At 42.1% G+C, this 25,332-nt stretch overlaps 1 protein-coding gene across 1 annotated transcript in view; it reads left to right on the top strand.

The window, feature by feature from the left end:
- Nucleotides 1-8,815: 8,815 nt before the first annotated feature.
- The window catches only part of LOC124616699 (SPRY domain-containing SOCS box protein 3), a 90,042-nt gene continuing 73,525 nt past the window's right edge, over nt 8,816-25,332 (top strand). The window contains exon 1 of the mRNA XM_047145041.1: nt 8,816-8,920. The gene's annotated coding sequence lies outside the window, so the exon portion shown is untranslated. The remainder of the gene's footprint in view (nt 8,921-25,332) is intronic.

Genomic DNA, 25,332 nt, shown 5'->3' with positions numbered 1-25,332 from the left:
TCTAACACCAACAAACTCACCACTGCCAGCTGTGTTTAGCCTATCCTTTCTGAACACCGTTAGGTCCTTCGCAAAAGTTTCAGCTTGATCGTATATCTGGCTTCAGCCAGCTTGCAGTGCCTATAACGATTTGAACATCAGTGCTTTCTATTAGCACTTGGAGCTCTGATACTTTCCCAATGCAGCTACAACAGTTTACCACTGGTTCCTAGATCTAAATTATTCCTGTGTTAGACCTACAAGCATTGAGGCTGAATTCCTTTTTGTGTTTCTCTGATGCCCTCTAACCTAGAAAACCGCCTAGTCCACGCCACACAGCCCCTGTTATCCATGCAGCCTCCTGTGTGTGTTGGATTCCTATTTAGCAGAACCCAAAGCCCCACCACCCTATGGCACAAGTCGAGGAATCTGCAGGCTACATGGTCGCAGAACTGTGTGAGCCTCTGATTCAGACCCTCCACTTGGCACTTTACCAGAAGTCCGCAGTTGGTCCTGTCAACTATACAGCAAATGGTGCCCTTTGCTTTCAGGCTGCAAGCAAGACTGGCAGCCTTTACCACTTCTAATAGCCATTCGAAACCAGAGAGAATCTCTTCTGATCTAAAGCGACACTCATCATTGGTACCAATGTGAGCCACCACTTGCGGTTGGCTGTACCCTGTGCTCTTAATGGCATCCAGAAGGACAAGTTCCATTTCTGAAATGACTCCACTCAGTATGCACATGGAGTGCACATTGGTTTTCTTCCCCTCCTTGGCTGCCATCTCCCCTAGTGGCCCCTTAATGTTTGTAACACTGGAGCTCCCAACTACCATCAATCACACCCTCTTTGTCTTTCCGGATCTTGCAGGCTGAGAGGTTACCTCTGAAATAGGACAAGCGACTGCAACTTGCTTAGGGAGTGTCAGCCACAGACAGCACCTGGAACCTATTTTTCAGACTAACCAGGGAAGCCTTATGTTCAGCTCCCTGGGAAGTCTTTCGCCACCTGCAACGCACCAAGGCGACCTCTCACTCGACCATGAGTCAAGTACGAGCAGTAACTTGTCTGGTCACAGGTGTGGTCCAATTGGCAGACTCGTGGGTCATGCTGGGCGTCCATTGGATCCCCACAGCAAAACAGTGATGCCCAACCACTGCAGCCTCAAGCTGTGCAACTGAAGCCATCACAGTCTGGGGCTGAGAGTGAAATGTCACCAAATCGGCTCACATCCGGGCACACAGCAATCACAGTCCCTAAGCACACTAAACAACGTGGAGAACTACACTAAACAGACAAACAAAGGACTGTCAACATGTGCTACAGAACTCTACTGTAGACACTGTCGAAAACGCAAAACCTGTGTCCAATAAATTAGATTAACAAGCCGAGATTCAGAAACTATACTACGAAAGCACTCAGGTGAGACTAAATAATTCGCTCTTGATTATGAACTTGTAATACATCACAAAATTAATTTTAATTTCGGACACAAACGAAAACGTGAGAAATGTATGTAATAAATATTAAATTAACACACAGAATTCACGAAACTAAACTACCAAAGCACACAGATGAAACTATATAATTCGCTCCTGGTTAGGGACTCGTAAAATGTCACAAAATCTGTTACTTGCCTATTGTTGCTTTTGTCTTGACCAGTTGCGGCTGCCTGCCTCATGATCATTCATGATCATATCGTAGACTCCTGCTTCTTTCTGCAACGTCTTACTGGACGTATCTACAGTTTCTAAGACATGAGATGCTTCACTTACTAGATTCTGTGGCTCTAGACTTCATCAAAGAAATATGATATAACACAGTGGTGCAATACTTCACTTTACATGGATAGTTCGCGAGTATCTCGACAACCAATTTCCGAATAGGTGGATTGGTAGAGGGGGATCGATTGCGTGGCCCATCTCCCGTAACCAAATTGATGTTCTGAGAGAGCATATGCAACATGGAATTTACGAAATATGGAAACACCAGGAATCTTCCACTTTGAGCAATTTTTGTAAATGTAAATGTGTCTGTTAAATTTATAACTGTTATCCTGTGAATAATCAATCCTTTCATAAATGTAAATGTGCTGGGTAGATGAATAATTTTTGTGCTAGGAATAATAAATCATTTCATCCCTCCCTAACGATGGATTTTCGGACCCATTTTCATAAGAGCCTTTCATATGTTTTGATGTCAAGAATAAATCCCTAAAATTTCTGACATATGATTTTATACATCCCTTATACGTGACCTCCCCCCCCATGAACCATGGACCTTGCCGTTGGTGGGGAGGCTTGCGTGCCTCAGCGATACAGATAGCCGTACCGTAGGTGCAACCACAACGGAGGGGTATCTGTTCAGAGGCCAGACAAACGTGTGGTTCCTGAAGAGGGGCAGCAGCCTTTTCAGTAGTTGCAAGGGCAACAGTCTGGATGATTGACTGATCTGGCCTTGTAACAATAACCAAAACGGCCTTGCTGTGCTGGTACTGCGAACGGCTGAAAGCAAGGGGAAACTACAGCCGTAATTTTTCCCGAGGGCATGCAGCTTTACTGTATGATTACATGATGATGGCGTCCTCTTGGGTAAAATATTCCGGAGGTAAAATAGTCCCCCATTCGGATCTCCGGGCGGGGACTACTCAAGAGGATGTCGTTATCAGGAGAAAGAAAACTGGCGTTCTACGGATCGGAGCGTGGAATGTCAGATCCCTTAATCGGGCAGGTAGGTTAGAAAATTTAAAAAGGGAAATGGATAGGTTGAAGTTAGATATAGTGGGAATTAGTGAAGTTCGGTGGCAGGAGGAACAAGACTTCTGGTCAGGTGACTACAGGGTTGTAAACACAAAATCAAATAGGGGTAATGCAGGAGTAGGTTTAATAATGAATAGGAAAATAGGAATGCGGGTAAGCTACTACAAACAGCATAGTGAACGCATTATTGTGGCCAAGATAGATACGAAGCCCACGCCTGCTACAGTAGTACAAGTTTATATGCCAACTAGCTCTGCAGATGACGAAGAAATTGAAGAAATGTATGATGAAATAAAAGAAATTATTCAGATTGTGAAGGGAGACGAAAATTTAATAGTCATGGGTGACTGGAATTCGAGTGTAGGAAAAGGGAGAGAAGGAAACATAGTAGGTGAATATGGATTGGGGGACAGAAATGAAAGAGGAAGCCGCCTGGTCGAATTTTGCACAGAGCACAACATAATCATAACTAACACTTGGTTTAAGAATCATGAAAGAAGGTTGTATACATGGAAGAACCCTGGAGATACTAAAAGGTATCAGATAGATTATATAATGGTAAGACAGAGATTTAGGAACCAGGTTTTAAATTGTAAGACATTTCCAGGGGCAGATGTGGACTCTGACCACAATCTATTGGTTATGACCTGTAGATTAAAACTGAAGAAACTGCAAAAAGGTGGGAATTTAAGGAGATGGGACCTGGATAAACTAAAAGAACCAGAGGTTGTACAGAGATTCAGGGAGAGCATAAGGGAGCAATTGACAGGAATGGGGGAAATAAATGCAGTAGAAGAAGAATGGGTAGCTTTGAGGGATGAAGTAGTGAAGGCAGCAGAGGATCAAGTAGGTAAAAAGACGAGGGCTAGTAGAAATCCTTGGTTAACAGAAGAAATATTGAATTTAATTGATGAAAGGAGAAAATGTAAAAATGCAGTAAGTGAAACAGGCAAAAAGGAATACAAACGTCTCAAAAATGAGATCGACAGGAAGTGCAAAATGGCTAAGCAGGGATGGCTAGAGGACAAATGTAAGGATGTAGAGGCCTATCTCACTAGGGGTAAGATAGATACCGCCTACAGGAAAATTAGAGAGACCTTTGGAGATAAGAGAACGACTTGTATGAATATCAAGAGCTCAGATGGAAACCCAGTTCTAAGCAAAGAAGGGAAAGCAGAAAGGTGGAAGGAGTATATAGAGGGTCTATACAAGGGCGATGTACTTGAGGACAATATTATGGAAATGGAAGAGGATGTAGATGAAGATGAAATGGGAGATATGATACTGCGTGAAGAGTTTGACAGAGCACTGAAAGACCTGAGTCGAAACAAGGCCCCCGGAGTAGACAATATTCCATTGGAACTACTGACAGCCGTGGGAGAGCCAGTCCTGACAAAACTCTACCATCTGGTGAGCAAGATGTATGAAACAGGCGAAATACCCTCAGACTTCAAGAAGAATATAATAATTCCAATCCCAAAGAAAGCAGGTGTTGACAGATGTGAAAATTACCGAACTATCAGCTTAATAAGTCACAGCTGCAAAATACTAACACGAATTCTTTACAGACGAATGGAAAAACTAGTAGAAGCCAACCTCGGGGAAGATCAGTTTGGATTCCGTAGAAACACTGGAACACGTGAGGCAATACTGACCTTACGACTTATCTTAGAAGAAAGATTAAGGAAAGGCAAACCTACGTTTCTAGCATTTGTAGACTTAGAGAAAGCTTTTGACAATGTTGACTGGAATACTCTCTTTCAAATTCTAAAGGTGGCAGGGGTAAAATACAGGGAGCGAAAGGCTATCTACAATTTGTACAGAAACCAGATGGCAGTTATAAGAGTCGAGGGACATGAAAGGGAAGCAGTGGTTGGGAAGGGAGTAAGACAGGGTTGTAGCCTCTCCCCGATGTTGTTCAATCTGTATATTGAGCAAGCAGTGAAGGAAACAAAGGAAAAATTCGGAGTAGGTATTAAAATTCATGGAGAAGAAATAAAAACTTTGAGGTTCGCCGATGACATTGTAATTCTGTCAGAGACAGCAAAGGACTTGCAAGAGCAGTTGAATGGAATGGACAGTGTCTTGAAAGGAGGATATAAGATGAACATCAACAAAAGCAAAACAAGGATAATGGAATGTAGTCTAATTAAGTCGGGTGATGCTGAGGGAATTAGATTAGGAAATGAGGCACTCAAAGTAGTAAAGGAGTTTTGCTATTTGGGGAGCAAAATAACTGATGATGGTCGAAGTAGAGAGGATATAAAATGTAGGCTGGCAATGGCAAGGAAAGCGTTTCTGAAGAAGAGAAATTTGTTAACATCCAGTATAGATTTAAGTGTCAGGAAGTCATTTCTGAAAGTATTCGTATGGAGTGTAGCCATGTATGGAAGTGAAACATGGACGATAAATAGTTTGGGCAAGAAGAGAATAGAAGCTTTCGAAATGTGGTGCTACAGGAGAATGCTGAAGATTAGATGGGTAGATCACATAACTAATGAGGAAGTATTGAATAGGATTGGGGAGAAGAGAAGTTTGTGGCACAACTTGACCAGAAGAAGGGATCGGTTGGTAGGACATGTTCTGAGGCATCAAGGGATCACCAATTTAGTATTGGAGGGCAGCGTGGAGGGTAAAAATCGTAGAGGGAGACCAAGAGATGAATACACTAAGCAGATTCAGAAGGATGTAGGTTGCAGTAGGTACTGGGAGATGAAGAAGCTTGCACAGGATAGAGTAGCATGGAGAGCTGCATCAAACCAGTCTCAGAACTGAAGACCACAACAACAACAACATACGTGACCTGGTGAGGCTGATTACATGTAAGCACATTAAAAACAGAACAATTCCTGTTCTGTTCTGTTCTTAATAGCAACTTAAAAAAATGTTTAGTACAAGAGTGGACTCTTGAAAGGGCTAATACCGACCTCACCAAGCCAGTGAGGGTTTTACTTCACACTGCACTTGAGGAAATAGGACATCTGCGTGAGTGTGTGTGTGTGTGTGTGTGTGTGTGTGTGTGTGTGTGTGTGTGTGTGTGTGTGTCTGTGTGTGTACGGAGTGTGGACAAAAATATGGAAACATGATAAATATAATATGTTTAATACGGTGTAGGAAAACCGTTGGCATTCAAAACAGTTTCCATTCATCTTAGAATCCTGTATGGTCTTCAGGGGAAACGTATACCATGCCTCTTGCAAAGTAGGGGACGCTGACGGAAGTGGGTAGTGGTGACACGCACTTCTCTTTAAAGCAGTCCATAAAGGCTCAATAATAATGGGATCTGACCACTGCAGTGGCCAGGGGAGAGGCGACACTTCATCCTCGTTCTCACAAAGCAAGTGCTGGATGACGTGAGCATTTGAACAAGGACCCTGTTGTATTGGAACACAGTATCACCTTTAGAGAACAGAAATTTACAACGGAATGGACATGGTGAGCCATAATGGTCACATAATCCTTGGCACTTATGCGACTTGGTAGAGTACCCATGAAGTCTATGGAATACCATGACATATGATTGCCCAAATCATGTTTCATGCCCTGTCATGTTTCAATCTTGGGGCGTAATTGGAGAGTAAATTCGACCAGTAGTTGGATATAGAGTAAAACAAGACTCATCCGACGAAATGACTTTCTTCCATTGTTCCACAGTCCAGGTTTTATGACCGATGAGTTGTTTTTGTTTTTTTTTTTTTTTTTTTTTTTTTTTTTAGGGGTATTCCACCTTGTTCAGCAGTTCCCCACTTATGGAGCCCCTTTCGTGTTGTTTTGGTGCTGATAGGGTTCACGAGTGTGGCATTCAGTTCTGCAGTGACTTTTGAAGCGTCTTATTTTTCGTCAAAATCGTCTTCAATGACTGTCTGTCACGATCACTCAACACACAATTTTGTCTGCATTGTGACTTAGCTCATCATGTCTTCTGCTTTCACCATGTACGGTATAAATCTTCGATATGATACTTCTTGAAACATCAAATACTTCTGTTCCCTTGGTAGCAGAAGCACCCACCATAAGAGTATGAACAAATTGCCCACATTCCAATTCATTTAGTTTCGACGTACACTGAGGTGACAGAAGTCATGAGCCGGCCGAGGTGACCGAGCGGTTCTAGGCACTTCAGTCTGGAACCGCGTGACCGCTACAGTTGCAGGTTCGAATACTGCCTCAGGCATAGATGTGTGTGATGTCCTTAGGTTAGTTAGGTTTAAGTAGTTCTAAGTTCTAGGGGACTGATGGCCTCAGATGTTAAGTCCCATAGTGCTCAGAGCCATTTGAACAAAGTTCATGGATTACCTCCTAATATTGTGTCGAACTTCCTTTTGCCCGGTGAAGTGCAGCAGCTTGACATGGTGTGGACTCAACAAGTCACTGGAGGCACCTTGCAGAAATACTGAGCCATGTTGGCTCTATGACCGACCATAATTGGGAAAGTGTTGCCAGTGCAAGATTTTGTGCATGAACAGACTTCTATATTACGTCCCATAAATGTTCGATGGGATTCATGTCAGGCGATCTGGGCGGCCAAACCATTCGCACGAATTGTCCAGAATGTTCTTCAAACCAATCGTGAAGAACTGTGTCCCGGTGACGTGGCACATTGTCATCCACAAAAATATGGGAATATGACCTCCATGCATGGCTGCAAATGCTCTCCAGCCGTCGAACTTCCAGAAGACCCAGTCCACTCCGTGTAAACACAGCCCACACCATTATGGAGCCACCACCAGCTTGCATAGTGCTTGTTGACAACTTGAGTCCATGGCTTTGTGGGGTCTGCGGCACACTCGTACACTTCCATCAGCTCTTACCAATTGAAATCGGGACTTATGTGACCAGGCCACGGGTTTCCAACCGTTTAGGGTCCAACCGATACGGTCACGAGCCTAGGAAAGGCGCTGGAGGTGATGTCGTGATGTTAGCAAAGTCAATTGTGTCAGTCATCTGCTGTCATGGCCCATTAAGGCCAAATTTCACGACACTGTCCTAGTGAATACGTTCATCGTACAGCTCAGACTGATTTCTGCATGTATTTCACGCAGTGTTGCTTGTCTGTTAGCACTGACAACTCTACGCAAACGCCATAGCTTTCGGTCGTTAACTGAAGGCCGTCGGCCATTGTATTGTCCGTGGTGAGAGGTAATGCTTGAAATTTGGTATTCTTGGCAAGCTCTGTGGAATTCGGAATACTGAATTCCCTAACGATTTCCGAAAGAGAACGTTCCAGCCACCTTCCCGCGTTCAAACTCTGTTAATTCCCGCCTTGCAGCCTGAAATACATTGGGAACCTTTTCACACGAATGGCCTAAGTACAAAAGACAGCTTCGCCAATGCATTGCCATTTTATACCTTGTATACGCCACACTACCGCCTCCTGTACATGTGCATATTGGTATCCCATGTCTTTTGTCACGTAAGTGTAATCTACTCACAGCTACACAGAACACTATTCTGACGACGACTGCACTTGCAACGTATTGCGCAGGTACCGGAGGAGGAGGAGGAAGAGGAGGAGATTAGTGTTTAACGTCCCGTCGACGTCGAGATCATTAGAGACGGAGGACAACCTCGGATTAGGGAAGGATGGGGAAAGAAGTCGGCTGTGCCCTTTCAGAGGAACCCTCCCGGCATTTTCCTGGAGCGATTTAGGGAAATCACGGAAAACCTAAATCAGGACGCGGGTTTGAACCGTTGTCCTCTCAAGTGCGATTCCAGTGTGCTAAACACTGCGCCACCTCGCTTGGTCTTAGGTACCGTTCGTGGTCAAATACCACAGCGCCACATAAAGGCTTAGCTAGCATCTGCATTTATTTTCTAGCATGGATTTCTCGCAGTGTTTCCATATTTTGTCCATCCTCTGCCTGTGTGTGACAGAGCGAGAAATAGCGCGGCTCAGTAGAGTTAGAAAAGTGGGGCGTGCAGGGGCGCGTTTCCCCTGAGGCCGACGGTGTAGTACGGCAGTAGTACACACGCCCGCGCCAGCGCCCGCCCTGTCGAGAACAGTATCGATCGCGGTCGGCAGGCACCGCGCAGGCCCAGTAGCGACCGCGGCCCAGCTCGCCAGTCGATATTGAGCGTCAAGGCGTGCGGCGGTAGTGATGTGGGCACGCGCTGCACGCGCAAGGTTGCAGCGTTACCGCCGTCGCCACCGCCAAATTCGTCCCGTCAACTGCGCCACAAGGTGAGTAAGCACTGGGCCACCCCGCGCTTCCCTGCTTGTCACTGTCCACTAAGCGCCAGAGACTGCCTTGCTGCCGAAACACAGTAGTACTTGCAGCTAGACCCTGCGCGCCTGGAATACGCCAGCTTTTGTCATTTACATGTAACCCTTATCTTGAGGCGTGGGGCCGACGGTTTGGTGACATATGTTCTGCTACTAAGTACAACACGGCCTACATATACACTTCGGCAAAGAAGCCTGGCTACAGCACCTCGGAAAACGAATGGCGTCTTTGTTGTACAAGCAGACGCCCGGTCAAAAAGCTAAAAAAACCATGTACGGATCCCGCGACAAAATAGACCCAAACTGCAAAGCGGAAAAAGTCAAACAGGCGACTCAACGAAAAACTCATAAACCTTACTAAAATGCCAACTATGTTTGTCAGCGACAATAGTACAGCGTGCAATTTTGTCATATGATGACATGGTTGGATACTGTGGCTGTTATTTGAAGGCAAATGTTTATGGTTTTGGGACAGCAACCAGCCACAAATATACTTTCAGTTCCTTTATTCAAAGGGAACCGTTACCGGTTTCGAAACGTTATGATTCATCTTCAGACGGTTTACATGCTTTCCTTACAACATGTGGTGCATTTTTTTTTTTTTTTTTTTTTTTGCAGATTAATGTTGTAAGAAAAGTATGTCAACCGTCTGACGATGAATTATAACGATTCGAAACTGGTCACGGTACCCTTTGAATAAAGGAACTGAAAGTAAATTTTTGGTTGGTTGCTGTCCCAACACCATCAACAATAGTACAGCGTGTTATGACATTGTATAATTATTGAAAGTGCGTGGTTGGTAATAATTCTAGTGGCACGAATGAGGTCTTTGAGGGTTTCCCTCTGCTAGAAAGTTTTCGAACTACAGCTTGATCTGTCATCTGTAATATTGAAAGTACTTTCACAGCATTATTACCTTTATTATCACTATTGAAGGAGCATGGCACAACATAATACAGTAGGGTTTTAAACTGTTGGTGATTGAAAAGGTGCCGTGATTTCACTGAGACAGTACATTACTTGAATGTCTCATTTTCTCCTTATTTGTGATTTCATGAAAAATCTGCCAGTAGCATAAGGATATATATACCTATACACTTCAAAATGAACATTTGGTTGAAATTGGCCAACAAAGGCGAATGTAGCAAATTATTCAAATAATATACAGCCTTAGAGGAAACATGAATTCTCTTAATCAATGTTTGATGGCGGTAGACATAAGCAGTTGCTCCATTGCGATCGCAAAAAAATGAAAAATAATCTATCGTGCAGATCTATTCCTTAAACAAATTTATGTGGCCAATAATCCGACTTTGTTTCTTACATTCCATGTGTGTGTGTCACAGCGCGCGCTCTTCGTACCTATTGGGAGATTAACTGTATGAACCACACCGATACAGAACACCAGTTGCACATTTTACCAAATTTTGTATTGCTTGCGATTTTTTTATATCTTACATATAAGCGAAGATTATTTACTAACTCTGCAAAAGCGCCATTTTATTCCAGAACTCTCCTGTGTACATGCTGGGAATTAAATTTCTGTGTGGGTTTATTGCCTTGCTTTTGCAGCGATGCCAGTGACGTCATGCCCACGTTAATGGAGTGCAACAGCTGCCAATTTCTCATAATTTTCCTTTCACGAAAACCGTGTGTTGTTGTGTTCTCAAACTTTACGTTTAAGTCATCTTCATAGTGTTACGAGCAACTGTTTACATCACAATATCTGTTTGTTTCATAGAAAGAATAATGAATTACGATAGAATCGTCCATCGTTATAACCATTACGACTCCATGTCCAAATTACTTGTTTGCTGGATAAAAATATGGTATTAGAAGTTCGCCCTTGCTAAATACAACAATTTGTACTTTTGTTTCAAACTCCAAATATGTTTTGATATATGTGCGTATTCCTCAGTTGGTCCACTTTATTTATTCAATAGCATTCTTAGTGTTTCTGAGGTGAATTACAAGACTGCATTCATATGTATTTGAAAAAAGTCAGAAGATATTGTCTTTTGTCTTCAGTTACGTCATGCCCACGTCAGTGGAATGCAACAGCTGCCAGTTTGTCAGTAAATCTTTCATGAAGACCGTGTGTTGCTCTGCTCTCATACTTTACATTTAAGTCGTGTTCTCAGTGTTGAGCGCTATTGTCGGCATCACAGTATCTGGTTGTTTCACGGAAAGAGTAATTACTATAGATTCGTCCATCGTTGCAACCATTACGGCACCCTAACCAGATTACTTGTTTGCTGGATAAATATGTGTTGTTAAAGGTTCGCTTTTGCGAAATACAATCATTTGTACTTTTGTTTTAAGCTCCAAAAAATGTGTTTTGATGTATGTGCCTCATCCTCAGTACGTGCACTTTATTTATTCATTGCCATGTTTAGTGTTTCTGAGGTGCATAGCAGGACTGCCTTCAGATTTATTTGAAAAAGTTACAACGCATCATCTGCTGAAGATCTTTGATGCTGTTTTGCAAGGGAAATAGCCATGTTGTCGGTTAATTATGTGGTCTCTTTCGTATTTATTATTTACTGAGTGTGTGAGTGTTGTGGAGTAGAAAAATCAAACACAGAAAGGAATCGAAACTTTCTGGCAGAGTAAAACTGTGTGTTGGACCGAGACTGGAACTTGGGACCTTTGCCTTTGACAGGTAAGTGCTTTACTGACTGACCCACCCAAGCACAATTCACGACCCACAGCTGTAATTCTGCCAGTACCCCGTCTCCTACCTTCCTAACTTCACAGAAGCTATCCTGCAGAATTCAGGCGGTCGGGACAGGTCGTGAGTCATGCTTGGATAGCTCAGTCAGTAAAGCACTTGCCCGCGAAAGGCAAAGATCCAAGTTCGAGTTTCAGTCTGGCACAGATTTAATCAGCCCAGAAGTTTCATATCAGCTCACATTCCGCTTTCAGAGTGAAGATTTAATTTTGGAAACAGTAAAGAATCATTTTCAGACAAAAAAACAAAGAACAGTAACATTATTTACCGATTGCTCATTTTCAAATCGACATAGCCAACAAATAACTTTCCCAGGTAGCACATTAGAACCTCAGATAAATTAAACACAGTCACAATGAACTGTGTCAAGCATGAGCATCAACTGGGGACGAACAGATGTGGAGCAAGTTTGTGGCATAAAGCAGTTCAGATGATTGTGGTGTGAAAAGGCGTTTTGGAGCTATATGAATGGTCTGCGACTAAACATAGGAACAGAAAACAGTCTATTCAATTCTGACAACGTAGCTTATACTGTATAATCATCAACAATAATATACCATGGGGTTAGTGAGATATGGAACACCGTATGCACATGTAACTGCTAATTTTGATTATTAAGGTGTCAGATTTTTGTTTTACTTTGATACTTTCGTTCATTAATGCCGTATGAAAAACTTTCAAGGGACATTCTACAATAGCATGCAAAATATTCTATGCTCCAAAAGGCATTGTAAGGAATAAAATTGTATGTCCATCCTGGTGTCTAGTATATGTAAGGGTTGAAACGGTGCTAGGTATCACTCACCCTGCTCCTCCCAGCCATAATTTCACCTGACTCATGTACAAAAAGGAACAAAGTTATCAGTTACAGGAATATATGACCATCTCCCATATGAATTAAAGGTGTTGTCAGACAAGGAAAACAGTTTAAAAAACTACAATCAATTCTGTTTGACAACTTATAAATAATACATGAATTTCTGAATAGATCATTTCTATGTGTGGTTAATCTAAATTTATTAAATTTATCATTGAATAAGATAAAAGCTAAATAATGTCTCACTATATTTTCGCAAGAAAGTGTGTATAGTTCGTAAACCTTTTTACACATTCCACATTATAGCCACCAGCTTTTTTTCAGTTATTTCCAGGCAAACATCGACCAATAGTTGCTAAACCATGGGACTCATAATGGGGAAGAGTCATTTTTAAATTGGAATACTATATTATGCTATCCTTTAGGGGTTTTTTTCCTTTTTTTGCAGCTCTGACACATTCCATTGTCTATCATAGGCAAGTTCATAGTTTTGGCTTGCGATCATGTCTTCTCTTAAATGAGTTAATTCGTCTTTCTTATCGTCCCAGTTTCCTTAATCTAATTTTCTCAGGCTGCTCAATTTTTAATGTGTTAGATTTTTAATACTTTGGCTGTTTAATTTTCACTTATATTGAGCCATTAATCTTACTTTCGTTTCCATTACATTCATTATCTCTTTGAAATTCCTGTTGTTTATCCCTAAATTATCCATCTGATTTTTTTTATCATGATTTCAGATGATGTTTCTTCATTTTGGTACTTTTTTTAAATTTTGCTAACATTACTTTTACATATTTTTGACAGCGATCTATGAACCTTTATCTGTTTATATTTGTTCTTGCATGTATGGGATATTACCAACACTTCTTGTGAAAGTCTTTCCGTTGTCAATTTGAGCGTTACATCTTCCAATAAAATTTTTATGTTTTTCTCTGATATTTCACATAACCTTTTTTCCAATCGTTCCCAAAATTTTTGTACTTTCTCTAGATTGTACTTGTTATACTGATTACTTAGTGTATGTATATTAGTTGTATTGTACATCTTACTTCTGTTGCCCACTGACAGATATAAACTTTCTGGACACAATGAAAAATTCATTAACTGAGTCTAGTATTGATATGTTAATTGTAAATATAGTTCCTGTGTGTAACAGTTTCTGTCAGTTTCTTTCCTAGTTTCCCTTTGACGATTCTGTAATTATCCTAAAACAGGATTTCATTATGTGATAATCTGGCATCTTATAATGAAAACGTTTTTACTTTATGAATACAGCATCTGTGTTAATTAACTAAGGTTACCATCGGATATCATTGTTTGTATGTTGTACATTCCAAGGCAGAATTTAATTTGGGCTTGGAATTTTTTTTAGGTTTACAACATGCTCCAACAAGCATTAATTATTCGTGTTTGCCATCAATTATCACAGTTTGTATATTATATATTTCAAGCTGGAATTTCATTTGGGTTAGAATTTTGTGGTAGGGCTTACAAGCCCCCGCCCCCTTCATCCACGCATTTGTATATTGGTATGGACTTCCATCACTTGTTGTGACGATAGATTCACCTTGCGGTCTATTTGACAACCTGTCCGATTGCTACGAAAATACACAAATCAAAAAAACTTTTGCATCACCCCAGTTCCCAGAACTGCTGAAGATAGACGTTGACTGTGGGTATAATATCACATACACAGTCCCTTTGACTGCTCAGAGATGTCACTAAACCCACCCAAAGATGTAAACAACCATTCATGAGCAGCGACAGCCGATAGCCGTTCAGTTCCAGTCATTCCACCAGGAAGGACATACAAGGCTCGTGTTGTCTCTAGTTCAACCATGCCTAGGCAGTCAATATAGCAGTTCGATCGCGTCTGCATTGTTACTTTGTGCCAGGAAGGGATCTCGACAAGGAAACTGTCCAGGTGTCTTGGAGTGAACCAAAGCGATGTTGTTCTGACATGAAGGAGATACAGAGACACAGGAACTGCCGATGACATGCCTCGCTCAGACCGCCCAAGGGCTGCTACTGCAGTGGATGACCGCTACCTATCGATTATGGCTCGGAGGAACCCTGACAGCAACGCCACCATGTTAAATAATGCTTTTCGTGCAGCCACAGGACGTCTTGTTACGGCTCAAACTGTAAACAATAGGCTGCATGATGTGTAACTTCACTCCCAACGTCCATGGCGACGTCCATCTTTGCAACCACAACACAATATAGCGCGATACAGATGGGCCCAACCACATGCTGAATGGACCGCTCAGGATTGGCATCACGTTCTCTTCACCGATGAGTTTTAAATATGCCTTCAACCGGACAATCGTCGGAGACGTGTTTGGAGGCAATGCAGTCAGGCTGGCCGCCTTAGACACACTGTACAGCGAGTGCAGCAAGGTGGAGGCTCTCTGATGTTTTGGGGCGACATTATGTGCTGCCGATGTACGCCACTGGAGGTCATGGAAGGCGCTATAATGGCTGTATGATATGTAGTGCCATCTTCCAACTGATAGTGCGACCATATTGGCGAGGCATTCGTCTTCATGGACGACAATCGAGCAATCTTTTGTATGACTTCCTTCAGGATAACGACATCGCTCGACTAGAGTGGCCAACGTGTTCTCCAGACATGAACTCCATTGAACATGCCTGGGATTGACTGAAAAGGGGTTTTTATAGACAATGTGACCCACTAACCACTCTGAGGGATCTACGCCGAATCGCAGTTGAGGAGTGAGGCAGTCTTGAGCAACAGTGCCTTGATGAATTTGTGGATAGTATGCCAAAACGAACACATGCATGCATTAATGCAGGAGGACGTGCTAATGGGTATTAGAGGTACCAGTGTGTACAGAAATCTGGACCACCACCTCTAAAGGTCTCGCTGTATGGTGGTACAACATGCAATGTGGGGTTTCCATGAGCAATAAAAAGGGCGGAAATGATGTTTATGTTGATCTCTATTCCAGTTTTCTGTAGAGGTTCCAGAACACTCGGAACCTAGGTGATGTAAACCTTTTTTTGATCTGTGTAGTTTGTTAGGAAACAGTTGAAGTGCCTTATCATCTTAGAATAAGGTTGTGGTCTCCACAGCATCAGCTGCCACTTACATCTGACACAGACACCGTTGAACACCACCACTACTATGTGACACAGACATGACCAACAATTGCCAGTTACTGATCTACACTGGGTATTTTATTTTCTCAGAACATGTCGTATGTGATGATCGTTCCACAGTTCTCATCCCAGGGAGGCTCACATTGGGATATGGGCAACTCTACAAGTGTCTATTCTGTCATTTATTTAATTTTACCATAGAAGTTCTTTGAGAAACCCGCATTTATAGATGATGAAGAAATACGCAATTTGAAATTCTAAAGGTATTATGTACAGAATACAGGGAGCTAAAGGTTATCTGTAATTTTTTGGTGGTAATGTAATCCTGTTAGAAATGACAAAGTACTTTGAAGAGTAATTGAAGGAAATGGATAGTGTCTTCAAAAGAGGTAATAAGATAAAATAAAAGAAAAACAGGAGAGATGGGTGACACTTAGTGAATTAGATTAGAGAATGATAAGCTGAAAGCAGCAGAAGAGTTTTGCTATTTGCACAGCATAATAACTGATGATGTCAGAAGTAATGATGATGTAAATGTAGTCTGACAATAGCAAGAAACATTTCTCTGAAAAAGAGAAATATGTGAATGCAGAGTGGAAGCTTTCCGAATATGGCACTACAGAAGAATGATGAAGATTTGGTAGGCAGATGGAGGGCTACTTTGATGCAGGGTGGGATTGTGGTGGTGGATTGTGGTGAGGTTGCAGGCTGCTGGAAGCTCATATAAACAATGTCAAAGTCAAATATTTTGTTAAACTCATACGACTCACAGTATGGCAATGCGGTGGCCATGCCACCTCTCGGCACTTGGTCAGAATGGTGTGTGGTGCATGTTGCCAGCTAGCCGATGGCCATTGGGCTGTACTGTTTGCACGCATGAATGCTGACACCAGGAGCTCGCTCAGCGGCGCGTGCCCCGGTGAGGATTAGCATGTCTGCTCACAGATAATGCCAGCATTACAGAAAACTGCCAGAATACTTGCAGGGGATGACAGCCTCTGGTGCTGGATCTCGCCTGTACCAAGGTATGTGTACCAGTGTGGGAGCGTGAGTGGTTGTACTTCCCCAGCCGGCCAAAGTGGCCGAGCGGTTCTAGGCACTTCAGTCTGGAATCGCACGACCGCTACGGTCGCAGGTTCGAATCCTGCCTCGGGCATTGATGTGTGTGATGTCCTTATGTTAGTTAGGTTTAAGTAGTTTTAAGTTCTAGGGGACTGATGACCTCAGAAGTTAAGTCCCATAGTGCTCAGAGCCATTTGAACCATTTTTTTGTACTGCCCCAGTGTCAGGCAGGAGTCTGGCTGCTGCTGGAGTGAGAAGATGATGTGGTGGTGGAAGCATTAACTCATGGCAGCTGCTTGCTATCCCTTATTGTTCCAGCACCTGGTGTAGCCCCCTTATCATAGTAGGTGTTGCCAGACTGCTGATGCCTCTACTAGAATTGATGATTATTCAGACTGGCTAGCAGCCCACTTGTTGTCCTGACACGGTGGTTCCAGCTACATTCAGAACAACAAATCCGTGGCCCGATGATGTAGAAACTGCTTGGTTCTACCTGCAAGAGTACTGTCTTACTGCTCCATTGTCAGGATTGTGGTCCTTGACCTAGTCTACCTCATAATGCGTTAACAGCCCAGTTGCTCCAACTGGTATGCCAGCTGCCTATGGATCCTTCAGTTGCTGTGGCTGAGCTGCTAGTATCTCCAGTAATGCCCAAGAAATAGTGGCGTCACTACACATACTAGACTAGCATGGAGAGCTACATCAAACCACTCTTGGAACTAATGGCTACGACTACATCAACAAGAATAAGAACAGCATGAAGGTTTTTCCACTTACTTCAATTATAACTAAAATGCAACCATCTAATAGCACCCAAGCTCACATATCAAAGTGTTTTGACACAGTGCTTCAACTGAAAATGCGAAATAGCAATGATGCTCTTTGAAAAAAAGTATTGAAATATGTTATTTGAAACTCTGCATTTTAGGATAGGATTAGTAACACAGGTAGGTAAGCTCAAAGAAGAATACTGCAGTCGTTGTTGATTGTATCAGTAAGCCTGAGAATGTTTCGAAAATGCTTATAAGTTACTACCTCATACATATATCTCCTGAAATAAAAGTGGCCATAAAATTAGACAAAGGAGAGCTAACATGGATGCTTACAGACAGCTGTTATTTTTGCACACCATTCGCCAGTTGAAAAGGTAAGCGGAGAAGTAATAAGGGCGCAAAAGAAACCTACCTCCACACTTTGTAAAGTGGTGTGGTTCCGGTTTAAACTCATTAACTGATTGAAACTTATCGATATTGCGGAATACATGACCTGCCATAAATAAATAGTTACACCAATAAAAATAAATTTTTAATGTAACACATTTTAACTCAGATTAAAAAGTATAAAATAATTTCTCCCAGCTCCACACAGATTCATAACCCCATACAGACAATTCTGAAAATTTGTGAGTGTGAATTTTTAATATCTATGAAAATGCTTGTAAGATTTATAATGCAAAACGTGAGGTGTATGCAACAGATAGTAGGCAGGATATGAACTGTTCACGTGTCAGTTATGCATCGTATGTGTCCAACAGTTTTTTTGTTACAAATCTTATTAGTATTGTCACACCTATCAAAACTTCACCATTTCAGATTTCCAGAATATAGTGTCACTAATCTGTATGGGGCTGGGATAAATTATTTATACTTTTTTGCCCAATTAAGAAAGTATTATTAAAAAAATTATTTTTACTTAAATAAATATGTTCTGTTTTTTAGACTTGTTTTATTGTGCAAACTATTGTAATCAGAATATGAAAAGGATTGGGAGTGAGAAAAATAAGTGGTAGGGACTGATCCACTGGCCAGGGGCCGTCAACATTGGTCAGCTGAGCGTAAACAGGAGAACAACAGAAAGAGAAAAAAGGACAACAGAAATGGCATGGGAATAACCAAGTTCATGCAAGTAATCCAAGAGCAAAAACCTAAGGGGTAGGGAAGTCTGAGACCAAACCACTAGTGTGTAATGTGAACGATACGAGAGTGTAGCAAATACACAACTGAAGTCAAAGGCATGTTGCAGCTACCTTTATACGAGTACATAGTGCAGTCTTGAGCATCTATTGGCAAGGTGATCTTCCGGTGCTGCGAGGCCAGTGTTGCAGAGGCGATAGTAGCCCTTGCAGATATAGCAGTGCCATCTAGCAGCCGTCATCGAGTTGTATGCAAACTGCCTGGAACACAATCTAATACCACCCGCTCAACTCTCTGGTCCTGCACGGCAACCAAGATGTCAGATATTACCAAAACTTTTCACACTCTTATGAGAGCTATGTGAATCAGACAGACAAGCGAGCGAGTTAATACTGCATATCACCCAATTCTGAGCTATGTTTGAAATTTCTGGTCTCTAGTTCATCAGGAGCTGATTTAAAATCAATTGCAAAATTCGTATCGAATAGACAGACAGACAAGAAACTGACCTAATAAAAAATGTTAAAAATAAAGCAATTCCAGACAAACAATTTATTATAATTTTAAATTTAAGCAAAGCTGTCCTCTACAAGAATGTTGATTTGATCTCCACAGTGCTTTACTATTGTTGGAGGTGGCAAGCCCTTGCCATCCTCTCGCCTCTAAACTGACTTCCTCAGTCAGTTATAGGGAGAACTACTGTATAACGTGGACTATCCAGTGCAATTTGGGATTTTTCACGTTTATAAATCCTTTCCAGAGGTGAAGAAGCGATAAGTGACAGAAAAACATGCTTGGGAAATTCTATTGACATAAGCGACTTTGCCAAAGGGTAGATATTTGTTCGCAGCTCGTGGTCTTGCGGTAGCGTTCTCGCTTCCCGCGCACGGGGTCCAGGGTTCGATTCCCGGCGGGGTCACGGGTTCGATTCCCGGCGGGGTCAGGGACTTTCTCTGCCTCGAAATGACTGAGTGTTGTTGTGTCGTCTTCTTCATCATCATTCATCCCCATTACGGTCGGAGGAAGGCAATGGAAAACCACCTTCGCTAGGACCTTGCCTAGTCAGCAGTGCGGGTCTCCCGCATCGTCCCCTATGCTCCTCGGAGTATGGGACCTCAACATCAGATATTTATGCCCCAGCGTCTGGGAACGAGCTTTACGGACACCCATGAAGCTGGTTGTTTGTTCGTGTCGTAGTGTCGCGAGCAACCATGGAAAATAGTTGTAGGGCAGTGTTCTACGAGAAGGTGACAAGTTACTGGACACCGACTCTTCATGAGGAAAAGTGGAAGTGGAAGCTTGTCCGCTCTGTAATGTAGGACACGGGCGATCCATCGCAGATATGACGACAGAGACAGTGCTGGTGGATGTACTATTTTGGAGAACACCGTTCAGAGTACAGTGTTGAAGATGAGGTTGTACAACAGACACCTCCTGCGTGTTCCCATCATAGCTCAATGAAATCTTCGATTACGTTGGCAGTAAGCACAGGGTCGTCGAGATTTGGTCGTGGATCAATCTAAACATGTGGCCTGTTTGGATGAAACACACTTCTTTTCACACCTGGTCGATGGTCGTGCCATCATTAAGGCGAATAGTTGCTCGAACCATGCACCTCGCGACTAACGCAGGCCTGTGGGGGCAGTATTATGCTGTTGGGGACTTTCACCTTGGTTTCCGTGAAACCTGTGGTAATAATCGGAGGCACCAAGACACGTTAACAGTATTGCAGATTCATGTTTGATGTCTTCCCCGAAGGCGACTGCGTCGTGTAGCGGGATAACTGTCCGTGTCACAAAGCCATAATTGCGCTACAGTGGTTTGAGTTGCATAATAGTGTCACGTTGACGTCTTGGCTACCAATTCGCTTGATCAACCCCTGGCGGAACACACCTGAGAGCTATCGCGCGCTAGCTCGCTTCAAAACCTGGACGCAATAGAAAAAAGGACATAAAATCCTACAAAACTGTGTTCTTTTTATATTTTTGGGGTCACTGATTACGAATCCGATGTGGGAATTACAAAATTCAAAACGGCGGATCCGACTTGGCGATTCCAGTAAAACCTCGAGTGCAAAGTGTTTTGCGGTCGCTGATAACGAATTAGAAGTCGAAATCGCCGTATTGAAATGTTTTTATTCCATATTTTACATTTTTCAATCGAAATTGTAGACACATTCGTTGCTTGCGTCATTATCGCTGTAAGAAGGGTCGCTGTCGGGTTGTTCAAAAATGGCTCTAAGTACTATGGGACTTAACTTCTGAGGTCATCAGTCCCCTAGAACTTAGAAGTACTTAAACCTAACTAACCTAAGGACATCACACACATCCATGCCCGAGGCAGGATTCGAACCTGCGACCGTAGCGGTAGCGCGGTTCCAGACTGTAGCGCCTAGATCCGCTCGGCCACGCCGGCGGAAAGGAACCCCTTCCTTTTGAACCTTCGGAAGGCCATATAACCTAGGGGGAACAGCACTATAGGTGTTAACACCCTTGATAGTGTCTTGCGACAAACTACTTTTCTTCAGGAGGCTGTTGGCCTTTCTCTCAACACTTTTTGTGGAGTCAGCATCGATTCTGCGATAAATCAGATAGTAAACGTTGCATGCTACCTCATCTGCGAATTCGTAGTCTCACTATCGATAGTTCTGACTTTGCTCATCTTTGGTGGCACTAGTGATCAGTGTGTGTGTTATCTTTCTTGTATCAGTCCCAGACCCGAGGTTTCAAATTTGGCGGGTTGTTCACCGGGAGATTGTTCGAGAAGCAGATCTGCTACCTCAGGTGGCATCTGTTAATCTTCTTCAATTGTCATCATAAGTGAGTCCGAAGATGCCAAAGCCTATGGAATACGTCATGCATCATTTTCTCAAAGGAATATTTAAATTTTCTCGGAAATGTTGAATATCCTTATTCCGAGCCTCATGCGCATTTTCAGGTAGCCGACCAATCGGCAATGGAGCAGCTGCGATTTTGGCATGTCCTTACATCAAAACAATGGGGATGATATCGGCACCGGACACTATTGCAAAATATTACTCACTAGATTAGCGCCCGCTGCTTGGCTCGCGTAGACTATATGGCGTGCAGAGATTTTTGTTTGTTTTGCTTTTATTCAATCGAATTTTTATGTTGTTCACGAATTGCAACGCTTTTTAAATTTTTCACGCTACTTAAAACCATATAAACATGGTCTTTTCCGAATGTACTTCTGACCCAAAAGCGATTCTGATAGCTGGAGTAGAAAGTTTTTGTTAACCATGCCCTTTTGCGTTCTTGTGGAGATACTTCCATAGTAACAAAGTATTACTTTATATCTAACCAAGAAGTGAAACGCCAATTTCCATAAATTTAACTTTATAATTTTTTAATGTAACGAAATATTTTCTTAAAAAATTTCATCCCCAATTTCACTCCCTTAGTGGTTGAATTTCCAGAAACATTGATACACGTATTTATCTTGTTTGTAACCTAGAAGTCAAATACCAGTCGTCATAGATGTAGCCTTATAAATCCTTTAATAGCTCTTTAGTAATTACTTTTTTTAAAAATTTAACAACATTGTACCCCCTTTGTGGCTGAATTTCCAAAAAAGCTGAAACACGCATTTCTTTTGTTTTCAGACTGAGAAACCTAATACCAGTTTTCGTAGTTCTAGCTTCAAAAATCGTTTAATAGCGACATACTTTCAAAACTCCTTTCATTCCAAATTTCACCCCCTTAGGAGTAGAATTCCTGACAATCCCTTCTTAAACGATGCCTGCAGTATAAGATTGACACCCTCTCCAAGCTTCAGGATTCTATCCTTACCGGTCTGGGCTCGGCGATGATGACTCAGTGAATCAGTGTGACCCTTCAGCCTTAGAGGCTGAATTTCCAAAAACAGTGAAACACGTATTTTCTTCATCTATAACCGAGAAGCCAAACACCAATTTTCAAAGATTTAGCTTTAAAAATGCCGTCACAATGAAATATTTTCATAAAGCGTTCCACCCCCTTAGGGGCTGAATTTCCAAAAACAGTGAGATGCGTATGATTTATTTTTAACACTGAAGTCAAACACAAAATTTCATAGACTTAGCTTCAAAAATGCTTGCAAAATGAAATATTTTCATCCCCGTTTCACACCCATATGAGGTTGAATTTCCAAAAACAGTGAAAGACGTATTTTTTATTTCTGTGAAGCTAGATTTAAAATTTTCACAGATTAAGCTTTAAAAATGCTAACATAATAAAATATTTTTATAGAAAGTCTCATCGCCTATTTCACCCCCTTAGAAGTTCAGTTTCCAAAAACAATGAAACACGTGTATCTTTATTTGTAACCGAGAAGTCAAATACCAATTTTAATACACGTAGCTTTAAAAATGCGTTATTAGTTCTTTAATAGCGACATATTTTCAAAAAAGCTTTCGCCCTCTGTTACATCCCCATAGGGTTAAATTTCTAAAATTGCTGGAACACGTATTTCTTTCTTTATGACCGAGAAACCAAATACCAATTTTCGTTGATGTAAGTTCAGAATTGCCTTAATCGCGACATTTTTAATAAAAACACTTCATCCCCTATTTTATCTCCTTAGGGCTGGAATTTCGAAAAAAATCCTTGCTAAACGATGCCTATGGTATGACGCCAACGATATAAGATCCACACCTTCTCGAAATTTCAAATTTCTGTCCTTCGTCTTTTGGGCTGGGCGATGATGGGTCAGTCAGCACATTGCCTTTTATACACAGAGACTGTTGCACAATAACTGTACTTCCTTGTCAAAATTATCCCAAATTAGCTGATCGGTACGAATCGCTTACGAACGTCAGTTGTCAGAACTGGAAGACAGACAATAAAAGATCCTGAAGAGGATTGTAGGCAGCAACACGTTTCCCAATAGCATTCATGTCGAAATAAGGAGCTTCCATTTTGCAATTCTACGTCTATATCTACACTGTCCATTGGATGATTGAGGGTTTTCTTTTATCGGTAGCGATGTTATGTCCTATTTCATTCCTGTGTTTAGATAGGGAAATATGAGCTTGTGTATGCCTCTGTATGCACCCTATTCTCTCTTATCTTGTTCCCATGATCCACACGTGAGATACGTGATAGTGCCACCTGAACTGTCGCAGAGTATTCGCTGATATTCGGTTCTCAAAATGTACCCAACAGGGCTTTTTGAGAAAACAATCGCATTTCTTCAAAAGATTCTCATTTAACTTCCACTTACATACGTGCTATGCCGAATTGTTACGCTCTTAGCAACGCTTCTCGGAATTCTTTCGATATCTCTTCTCATGCCTACTTAATGAGAAATTCAAACGCTGGAGTGATACTACAGAACATGTCGTACTAGAATCATGTGCGCGATTTCCGCAGCAGATGCACCATACCATCCCAGAATCCTTCCAATAAACCTGAATCTGCCATTCGCCGTCCCAACTACAGATTTTAAGTGTTTGTTTAGTAAACTTTTGCTTTTAAAATGATGTGAGTAAATGATTTAAAGTTTTTTATAAAGAAATTCTTAGTTAAAAAGCTGACAGAACTGAATATGGTATTACTGAACCATGTAACATGGTTGGGAAGTAAATGTCTGAAGCAACTAAGACTCTTGCGGAGGCTGATACACCGGCTGTAATAGGTGTAAGTGCACATATTTCTATTGGTTACCAAGGGCGGTGCACTGAACAACGTTACATCAGTATTAACGTCATTTGTAGGCTAATAATTATACCTGTTACGAGTCGAATGTTTTTAGGCTGGTTAGTACCTCGAAGTAGGTGTGGCAAGAGCAAGTAATTAATGCTTATTTTCACTCTGGGCAGCAGATCTAGTGTTGAAGCATGGATGCAAAACGAATAATCTATACTGACAGGTGCAGTCCACTTAGTGGTGCAGTTATGATCATGCAGGAAACATCAGGAGTCGTGTCTGTGGGAAGACTGTTCGATGCAGAGATAAAACAACCAAAACACTGATGTGTGACGTATTAAGGTACTAAATAAAAATACGAGGGCAGTTCAATAAGTAATGCAACACTTTTTTTTCTCGGCCAATTTTGGTTGAAAAAACCGGAAATTTCTTGTGGAATATTTTCAAACATTCCCGCTTCGTCTCGTATAGTTTCATTGACTTCCGACAGGTGGCAGCGCTGTACGGAGCTGTTAAAATGGCGTCTGTAACGGATGTGTGTGGCAAACAACGGGCAGTGATCGAGTTTCTTTTGGCGGAAAACCAGGGCATCTCAGATATTCGTAGGCGCTTGCAGAATGTCTACGGTGATCTGGCAGTGGACAAAAGCACGGTGAGTCGTTGAGCAAAGCGTGTTTCATCATCGCCGCAAGGTCAAGCAAGACTGTCTGATCTCCCGCGTGCGTGCCGGCCGTGCACAGCTGTGACTCCTGCAATGGCGGAGCGTGCGAACACACTCGTTTGAGATGATCGACGGATCACCATCAAACAACTCAGTGCTCAACTTGACATCTCTGTTGGTAGTGCTGTCACAATTGTTCACCAGTTGGGATATTCAAAGGTTTGTTCCCGCTGGGTCCCTCATTGTCTAACCGAACACTATAAAGAGCAAAGGAGAACCATCTGTGCGGAATTGCTTGCTCGTCATGTGGCTGAGGGTGACAATTTCTTGTCAAAGATTGTTACAGGCGATGAAACATGGGTTCATCACTTCGAACCTGAAACAAAACGGCAATCAGTGGAGTGGCGCCACACCCACT

This window comes from Schistocerca americana, chromosome 5 (assembly GCF_021461395.2).
Source record: "Schistocerca americana isolate TAMUIC-IGC-003095 chromosome 5, iqSchAmer2.1, whole genome shotgun sequence".
Lineage (NCBI taxonomy): Eukaryota > Metazoa > Arthropoda > Insecta > Orthoptera > Acrididae > Schistocerca > Schistocerca americana.
Note: the sequence above shows the minus strand (reverse complement) of the source record. Positions and strands in the feature narration are given on the sequence as shown.